Source organism: Apis dorsata, unplaced genomic scaffold (assembly GCF_000469605.1).
Source record: "Apis dorsata unplaced genomic scaffold, Apis dorsata 1.3 scaffold_169, whole genome shotgun sequence".
In the NCBI taxonomy this organism is placed as follows: domain Eukaryota; kingdom Metazoa; phylum Arthropoda; class Insecta; order Hymenoptera; family Apidae; genus Apis; species Apis dorsata.
Window position 1 is genome coordinate 573,263 of NW_006263457.1, and position 10,534 is coordinate 583,796.

General features: G+C 36.1%; 1 protein-coding gene across 1 annotated transcript in view; it reads right to left on the reverse strand.

The window, feature by feature from the left end:
* LOC102679989 overlaps positions 1-10,534 on the reverse strand; it is a 54,404-nt gene that overhangs the window by 37,938 nt on the left and 5,932 nt on the right. The window lies entirely within an intron of this gene.

Consider the following 10,534-nt stretch of genomic DNA (forward strand, 5'->3'; position numbering starts at 1 on the left):
TTATCGTATTCGTATCGTGGATCCTCTTCCAATATGGAAAATGAAAAGAAATGGCGTATAATTCTTGGATTTTTGGATTATTTGATAGATCAGCTTAGGTTATTTTAGTATTTGTAAAAATATAATTCTTGGATTTTTGGTTATCGTATTCGTATCGTGAATTCTTTTCCAATATGGAAAATGAAAAGAAATGGCGTATATTTTTATTAGTATCAGGTAGAAATATAATTCTTGGATTTTTGGATTATTGGGTAGATCAGGTTATTTTAGTATTGATAAAAATATAATTTTTGGATTTTTGATATTCGATATCGTATCGTGGATCCTCTTCCAATATATGGAAAATGAAAAGAAATGGCGTATAATTCTTGGATTTTTGGATTATTTGGTAAGTCAGATTAAGTTATTTTAGTATTTATAAAAATATAATTCTTGGATTTTTGGTTATCGTATTCGTGAATTCTTTTCCAATATGGAAAATGAAAAGAAATGGCGTATATTTTTATTAGTATCAGGTAGAAATATAATTCTTGGATATTTGGATTATTGGGTAGATCAGATTAGATTATTTTATGTGGTATCAGTAGAAATATAATTCTTAGATTTTTGGATTTTTGAGTAGATCAGGTTAGATTATTTTATGTGGTATCGGTAAAAATATAATTCTTGGATTTTTGGTATTCGATATGGTATCCTTTTCCAATATGGAGAATGAAAAGAAATATTTTTATTAGCTAAAAATATAATTCTTAGATTTTTGGTATTAGATTGGTGACTTTTCATTTTTGGTGTTACGAAGAAATTTAGGATTTGGTGGGATCTCTTTTAATAACTTTTTTCACATCGTATCGAATGTACATTTAAAAATGAGGATTCTGTTGACTCATATAAACTTTTTCGTATAATTTTTGGCCACTTGTGTACGAATTAATTAAATCGGATCGCACTTGTTTGAATTCGCGCGTTCCTCACGATATGGCGTGTCTCCAGCGACGCAAAATTAATTTAATTCTTCGATTAACTTCTCTTCGTGTCGTGTTACGTTGTTTGCGTACAGAAGTTTGGATCAAATCGATCGTAAGCGATGGAATTAAAATGAAAAATTATCGAGAGATATTTCAATTTTTCTATTTTATTTCTATAAAATCGAATATATTAAAGTAGATTGAATAATTCATTTTCTCAAATCGTCATCTCTCTCTTTCTCTCCCTCTCCCTCTCGATATCAAATAAAATATAACAATAGCAACGTGCACGATTGGTATCAAAGAGGAATAAATTGATTGGAATAATATTCGATATAAAATTATCTTTCCGTTTAATTTTGCGCATTTGACTGGGATTGCTCCGATAAAAGATTTTAAGTGGTTAATATCGACGCCGGTTACGTGTTTCTATTTATTTAACGAGCGGTGTATAATAATGAGAGTCGGAACACGTCGACAAGTGATGGGTAACACAAACGAATGTATCGAAACCGAGGCCAGCCACGGAAGCCATTATGCCAATAACAATTTTACGTTCCTTTTTTGTTTGTCCAATGAAAAATGGAACGAAGATTTCAACGAGCGGTTGAAGGAGAAACTCGTTCAAATTATATTATAACGCGGCTCGAATAGAGAGATGATTAAAAATGTTTCTAGAAACTTATCGAGCAGAAATTTGAAAGTTGAATTCTTCCAACGAAGATGGAAAAAAAAATATATATATCAAGATTAACGAATTGAGAAAAAACTTGTCAAAGAATCGCGAAATCCTATTTAGAATTTCTCTCGAAATTCTTGAAACCTAGAACGATCGTTTCCTTCCTATCTTTTTGTCTATTTTCGAAATTCTTTATAATTCAACTCAAGTTGAATAATCGGCCAATATTAACGATAGTGGCGAGAGGATAATTAAAAACAAAGATGCAGGAATAACTAATAAATGGTTGGAGTAAAGTACAAACACAAGAGGATAATTGAGACGGTTTCGAGAAAATCTTCGAGCCAACAATTCGTTGGTGTAATAAAATTCTATTAAAAAGGGATCTGGGGAAAGATAATCGACGGATACGGAGTATTATCGATGAATTATCGCAAGAAAAATTTGTTCGAAGCTCTTCCTGTTCCTGATTAAATTAATACAAAATCGTTTCTTTTTTTTTTCACCATCCTTCACCATCCTCGCTTTCGTCTCGCGAATTTTTCCAACGCGATTGTTCGATAACGCTCACTCGTCACGCGAATGAAAAAAAGAAAATGGAGGAAGTCTCGCGATCATGGTCGAGTTTTATATACAATTTTATAGACGTCCAACACGATAACTTTTGAAACTTTATCGCCGTTTATTAATCGATGGTTGAAAAGTTATATCGGGAAGAGTATCGGTTGTCGTTTAAGTGAAATTTTCATCGTGTTATTTTATGCTCCTACGTGTGTGTACATTATAAATGTGAAACTTTCGACACGACAGACGTTAAGACGCGTGGTAAGTGACACGTTGTCTGATCGAATCGTTCGTTATTTGGACGACGAAAACACGATCTTCTATCGTTTCTACGTATCAATTTTATCCGATGTTGTTGCAAAAGACATAAATTACGCGTCATAATTTTTAACAATTTCAAAAAAGTAATCGAGAAATTTGTAATTAACGAATTCCTCCTCCGTTTAATTAATCACTCATCTAAGATTAATTTCAACAATATTTCAAAACCTTTCGAGTTGTATTTCGAGAGGGGAGGGGAAAAAATAATCGAAATTTCGTTACTTTTTCCCTCTTCTCGGCAATTAAAAAGGGGGAGGGAGGGACAAAGAAGGGATAATCGTTCGATGTTTGTAATTTAATCAAGATAACGAGCGTACCCCACACGAGGAACAATTTTAATAACGAGGATCGTGGGGACGGTCTATTATCATTTCGTGATCCCCCCTCTCGCGAAGCTCTTCCATTTCTCGGCTATAATTTATGTCGAACCCCGTGGCGTCCCGTTCTTAAGAAGCTCGCGTAATTTTAACGAGCTCTGTGAAATTGACTTGATGATGAGTTTTCGGGTTCTTCTCCGCGAAATAACGAAGCAGCCGAATATTAGTAGAGGGCAAACTACTTTCATTCCTGCAATTCCCCAATTTTCCACCATGGATCGCGTTTCCATATTTCGTTTGTATCGAGGGAAAAGTTTAAGAAAAAACTAAACAAAAATTCAAAATTATCTTATCCCTTTTGCGAATCTGAAGGTGCTTTTAACGAATTAATACTGTCAATCTGTTCTCTCCCGTGTTAAAAAACAGCCACTTCTCTTCAAGTAATAAATAAAAAAATAAAATTCGAGCAATGAAAGGAAAAGTTTGAGAGAGGAAAAATTATTCATTCAAAATTATTTTATCCCTTTTGCGAATCTGATGTTGCTGTTAACGAATTAATACTGTTAATCTGTTCTCTTCCGTGTAAAAAAACAGCCACTTCTCTTCAAGTAATAAATAAAATAATTAAAAATAAAATTCACACAAAACAATGAAAGTTTAAGAGAGGAAAAATTATTCATTCAAAATTATCTTATCCTAAATCTGAATTTCTGTTGTTGACAAATTAAATATTATCAATCTGCTCTCTCCCTTGTTACAAACGCCCACTTCTCAGACTATTAAATAAAAAATGAATAAAATTCGAATAAAACACTGGATGAACAAGAAAGACTTGTTAAAAGAGAGATTAGAACGAGGCGTGTAAATGTCGCTTATATAATTCGCGAAGAAATTAACGCGCGAGCAAAATGATTCCTGGAAACAGGTTTGAAAAAAATATACCTGCACGTATAAGCAAGGAGCGTAACAATAATTCCACGTAGATTTTCACATTCACGAATGAAAATGTACTCGAATCGTGTTCGACGCGTTCTTTCCTTTTCAACCGTGTCTCGAAAACTGCATCCATCTGCGTGGCCATCTGGCGCCCTGCTCGCCGATACACTTACGTACGAAAACCGTACCGAGATAAAAGGCGCGAGAAATTGTCGCGGGTTTATAAACGTCGGTTTAAAAGAACAAACGAACCGGCTCCGTCCTCCATTAAACCAACCTTCTCCTCCCGTGTTTCTGCCGTATTTTTGCCGGGGATAATGCGCGGAAACATGGGGATACCTTACGGCCATCGTTGGGCGGAACCGTTTCCCTTTTTCCGCCCCGTTTCGATATTTAATGGGGTGGAAAATCGCGACGTTTTTCACCGCTTTAAACCGCGCGCTTTTCATCCGCTTTTCTCGTGTGGCGAGCGTCTCGTCCTCGTCGTTTCAGGGAGAGACGATTGCTCGAGAAGAGAGAGGGATGAAACTCGAAACTTGTACACACTTACATACTTGTTTACAATTATGGGTAATTTTTCGAAATGACGAAAAAAACGAGAGTTCGATTCCCTATGAGAGAAAATGCGAAGGAAAAATTCGTAAATAAAAATCCGGCACAGCGGCCCCTGGATGCATGCTATCCGACCAGACTAGACGTCGCGTTCGTGTCATTGTCTTTATTGTGCAGGGACAATAGTCGTGATTTCCCACGTGTCGTTATCTTTCTACACCTCGAACTGTCTCTCTGTCCATCCTATCTTTATCCTCTGAGAAAGAATTTCGCGAATGGATCGAGGAAAAGGCGAGCTTTCTACGATATTTCATTCCGTTCTCTTTGCTTGGAAAGGAAATTTGATTGGGAGAGGGCGTGTTAAAAATTTCGAGGAGTACAGTTTCAATTATACAGAATAGGATGTTTTAGAATCTGAAATCATCCAGATCAGATATTAATAAAGATATCTATAGAGATTTCAATTGTATTATAAGAAATAGGTCGATTAAATCTTCGACTTGATCTTGTGCTTTCAAGATCGAGCATTTGCTTGATCTTAACCCACGAAAATAGAGTTTTTCCCACTTCATCCCTTGCAACTTTCAACTTTGAGCTTGCTAATAAAGCAAATAGCTTTCAGCCTCCTCCTCCTAGAAGGAAATAGAGTTTTTCGAGCACTCGACTCGACATTCACTCGTATTCAAAAGTCAAGCGTTCACTTGATACATTTTCTTTTTTTTCTTTTCTTTTTTTTTCCTTTCGACTCTTTGCGAAAACGAAAGCCGACCCATTCATATCTACGCAATCAAAAAAAAAAAAAAGAAAGAAAAATCCAATCGACACGAACTTTTCAAAACTTCGGTCCAATATTCCCAAAAGATTTCGCACCGCGTGCTCATTGGCACTCCGTGGAAAAGTAAATTTCAATCTCGGTTGTGTGCACAACTCGAAATCGGTGGATGCCTCTCTTCTCGAATTTCAAGCTTTCTTCAATCCGAAAACATGGCGACGATGGCCACAGGCGGCCTTGATTCCAACCGCTCCCTTTCGGACAAAAGAGCGCTGGTATTACCTTTCGAGAGAACGGAGAAACCGATATTTTCCTGACGTTTTCAAAAACAACTTTTTGATTAGATAGATTTACTCTTTGTATCGTTGCGTGAAATTATCGAGGAGTTGCAGACAGACGACGTTTCGTAAATCGCGGCTATTAAAAGTTTATGGGGTTGCACGAGTTAATTAATCACTTCTCGTTTTATGGAGGAGGGACATTTTTGCGTTTTCGTTGAAATTCTTTTCGAAAAGAAAGAAAGAAAAGAATTTTGAGAAGAAAGTAGATAAATTGCTTTCAAATTCCATTAATATAATAATAAATAATATAATAATTCAAATTCTTTTTTTATTTTTCCAGCTCCACCCTTTTTTGTGTTTATGATTAATTTAAAATTCATCGAACGCAAGTGGAAATTATTTTACGATTTATTAAATTTGACGAATGGGCGAATTTATCGATAAAATTTGTAATCCGCCCCATTTTCTTATACAAAATCTTTTTCCCAAAGTACAAATTCTATTAAATACTACAAAAAGTGAAGAGAATGAAATTCCACGAATTGGCGAAACTTGGTCATGGAGGAAATCCCTAGGCTCAATTATCTCAAAAAAATAATCGTCGACGAAGGCTCGCATGAATTCGGGCACGGAAGCTTGAGCAAACCTCGTGAAAAGTTAAACTACGGAATGTGAACCGTAAGAATCTCGAAGAAGAGAAGACAGTCGCTCCGAGAATTCGATTCGTTCGGTTTAATCGGCCACCTGTCCCCAGCTTTTCCACGGCGCGCAACTTCCTTTCAACTTTATTCCTCGGCATTTATTCAGCGGCACGGCCCTCTTCGATGCTTCCCCCCCCCCCTCCTTCTCTTCCTCCTTTTCTTTCTCTCTTGAATGCTTGAAGCGTGGGGTAATTAGTAGTGGCTACCACCGAGCCACTTCCACGACCTACTTCGCGCTCCCGAAAAGATAAATAAATAAGATCCTTTCCTTCCTCCTCTTTTTTTTCTCTCCCTTCCTCCCCTCTCCACCCTTTCTCTTTCTCTCCTTTTTTTAATAAACTGGAACGGAGGAAGAGATCAACGAGTATTATATTTATATATCGACGAGAGCAACTTGAATCGAACTCATCGCGGTGTTCAAAGTGAAACGATTGAAACGATTGCGTAAAATGCGTGGAGAGAATCGGGAGATAAATTTCGACCAGCCACGCGGTTTGTTTGAAAGTGAAAATGGCTTCGAACGAGCCACTTCGATACCTATTGGAAGAATCGTAATCGCGATTTAAATATTTTAAAAATATTCTACGAGTCAAAAATCCATTCCTTCAGCAACGTGATTCGATCATCGAAAAAAATTTAATCGAGGAAATTATGCAAAAATAATTTTTAATCCGTATATTTTTTCTTTAAGAAAAAAAGGAATTCAATTTGACTTAAAAGGCGTGTTAAGAAGGGAATGGACATTTACTTTACTTTACTGTTACGATCCATCATCGTCGATCACGATTGACAACCGTTGCTTGTTTCTGTTCGCCGAGATCATCGATATACGAGACTTGTGGCTGACGAGGAAACGAAATAACAAATTTACTCAACGGGATGGGAGGGGAAGAATTTCAGTGGGGTAAAATAAGGGAGACGAGAGGGGGCGAGTGGGTAAAGACAAATAATTAAGACGCTCCTTTAATATTTGGAATAGAATGGAAGCGTGGATGCATTAATTAAAATTCCGCCCAACCACCCACACGAGCCGGCCAAGTCTTGGAACTCCCTCTGGGAGATCGAGTCCAATTCACTTAAAAGGACCACCCCCTGCTTTATGAGCCTTCGTCCCACCCTCCTCTCTTCCTCTCCTCCTTCTTTTTTTTTTTTACGTCGCGTGCGCGTCCACTTGCGTCTTTGTCCAACTTGGAAAGTGTATGTGTGTGTGTGTGTGTATTATTTATCAGAAGTCGAGCGTGTTCGAGTTTTTTCTACGTGTTTTTCAACGAATTTATAGGATTCTTTCGCCTCTCCCTCGAGCTTTTTCGCGTTAAATTCTTGCTCATTGAATTGAGAGCTTGCGAGAATCTTTTTTTCGAGAATGTTTCTTGCTAAGAAAAGAAACGAAGAAACGCAATTTGCGTTGTGAGAGTAAGGTATTGTACTTTGGAAATTTTGCCGACTTTAATACCGGGATGTATGATAAATACTTTTGCTTTTAGGATAAAAGAAATTACGGATGAAATTGATCGCTTTTGGGATTATACTTGGAAAGAGAAATAAAATGAAAAGAAAAATTCATTCGAAAATTAAATGGAATCGTTTAATTAATAATAGAAATAATTGGAACGGATCGTGTTAAAATCAATTGGAGGCACAAAAGGGTTCGAAAATTTCCAAAAGGCCTGTCCACAGATTTTTCCCGGCCCGCTTTTCATCTGATTCCTCTGTTTCTCCCTACCTTTGTCAGCCGTGCCTAATTTCCTTTCGCACACGCTCGCCAATTTGCCACTTAATCAAACGGCCGGCTAAAAAGGCCGGCTAATTAGACAAGCAGTCGAAAGAGCCGCATCTACTTTGACACGTGTATCGAACTAGGCCAGCCAGGGGGGTTGTGTCGTAGCAAAGTTTCGAATGTAACTTTCCTCGTCTCCTCTGATAATTAAATTTCGAATGATTTACGTGACTGCGAGGCATGATCAAATTTTCAAGAACCGAACAATGCACGGATCAGATTTTTCAACATTTCACGTTCTCCTCTCAATTATCCCCCCTCTCCTTCTTTCTTTCTTTTTTTTTTTTAAGAAAACTTTTGTCGGTATCATTTTCTTATAAACTTTTTCCTTTTCTTTCTTTATCTTTATTTTCTGATCGCGAATATGTATTGGTTCAAATATTATATATATTTAAATTTATTAGTACTTTTATTGTTTTTTTTAATTTCTTAATAAATTTAGGAGATTACGAAATTTTTTTGATAGCGAGAATAATGTAAATTCTGGAGAGAAAATAATGTTGAATATAAGAAATCCAAAGTTGTAGAACTCGATTTATTTACGCGTCTTTTTAACCAAGTTTAAATTTTAAATCGGGTTAAATTAAATAAATTAAATAAATGAAAATCGTTTCGCCTCTTTTTTCGTCGAGCGTTGTGAAAAATACGGGGGAAAAGTTTTGGGGGAGAGTGAAAAGTGATGGCCTCAAACGAAGACAAAACTCGTCCGAGTACGTATCTCGAGATATATTAGTTTGGCAAGAATTCTCGAGAAGTTTTCTCGGTCTCTTGCAGATATCGTGCAATATTTAGCGTCTTATCCCTCTGTCGTCAATTTTTGAAAGCGTAATATCTGTTTGGAAGAATAGGGTGGTTTTTCAGATGGATCTCGTTACGGAGATAAAGGGATGGCAAACTCTGTTCCCCGAAGGTAGCGGAGCCAAAATTCGAAGGATCGATCGTTGTCCAAACATTCCTTGTAAGCTGTCCCCGACTTTACATGACACGGCAAACACGTGGCGTCGACGTGACGTAAACAACGGGGACGCGAATTCACCGTGCACTATTAAGCTTCATTTTCACTGACAGAATCGTGTCGATGCATCCCACGTTACCGCAAGCACGTTAACTATCCATTTGATCGTCATTCATCCGTCAATTTTAATTTCAGAATCGAACTCGTTACTCGCGCTCGCCCATTATCTCAAATCTGATGAACCAGTGACCGATATATTATTGTATTTTGAGAAATTATATCTCCTAAGAAATTCAGTGAAATGAAGATTATTTAAAATTTTACTCGAGAATCGAGATATATATATTTGCGTCGAACCGAGATGAAAATATTTTCACGAAGATGCGATAAAAATTTCGAACAAATTTTTCATGTATAGAGTAGAGATATATGGGATATAATTGAAAATGATTTTGATTTTTTTTTTTTTTCTTTTTTTAGAAGATCTCTGGAGAAGTTGTAGAAGAAAAATAACGTCGAGTTGGGATAAAAATAAATGAGGGAACCCACGCACGAGATGGTCCATCGATGATCATTCTTATGAAATGACCATACGTGCAAAAAATTTCGAAATGTCTTTGTTAGAGAAGAAGAAGGTTTTTCTTGGATAAAGTCGAGCGTTTCCAACAGCCATCTTGGACTCGTGTCATCTTAGAGTAAGTTAAATTATCATCGTTATTTATCTCTATTTTTTTTTCCTTTCTTTGTAAAATTTCTTTCTAAAAAAATTCCGCACAACTTGCGCGATTTTATAATCGATCGTAAAAATTATTTTCGCATAATTTTGTTTAGAGAGACGCGTTCCAATTGAATCTGATCACACTGTGATTAAGATAATAATTCGGTCACGATTCAAAATACCGTGTCAATATCAATTTTACAAAATGTACAGAGAGCATCTTGTTCGATACGAAACGAAGCACGCTACGATAAGTGAATATCATTCGAAATATTTTTCCCCTCGCGTTTAACGTAAGTTTATACTGTGTTTCAATTATTTTAAATGAAACTAATTTGATTTTTTTTTCTTCACAATGAAAAATAAAACGAAATGGAATAGCATTCTCAATTTTCTAAATCGGTTCTCTCTGAATCTTAAGAAAGCTCGAAACTCGAGAAATTTGCTCTGATCTAGGTCTAGGTTAATCAAATATGAGTTCGCGCCAATTCTTTCTTGATTAAATTTACAGTACTAATTTAGCCCCCCCTTAATTTTTATTTTTCCGTATTACCTAGTATAAATTATGTCCAACTTAATTAACGTGGCACAATAAATGTTTTCCTTCCTGCTCCTATTTTCTTTCTTTTTTTTTTTTTTCAATAGAGTACACTTATTAATTGAAAAACATATCACCGGAATCGAAATCGACGTTTCTCGTAATTGAGATGTTTTCACGTACCTTTGTCCACCACTTATATAATTTTTATAATTTCCAATTTCCTTGTTAACGATAATAAAACGATACAGTTTATTAGCATTTATTACATTACCCGATGGTAAACGATACTGCATCGAATCTCGAAAGAGTCGATATCGATTTCACGAGAGAGAAATTAAGAATTTGCTCTCGACAGATTTGATCCACGTTTATTTATCATCGTTTTAAGACCAATCTTTTTTTCCACCGCATTTCACTCCTCTTATTTTTTATTTTACTTTTTTTTTTTTTTTTTT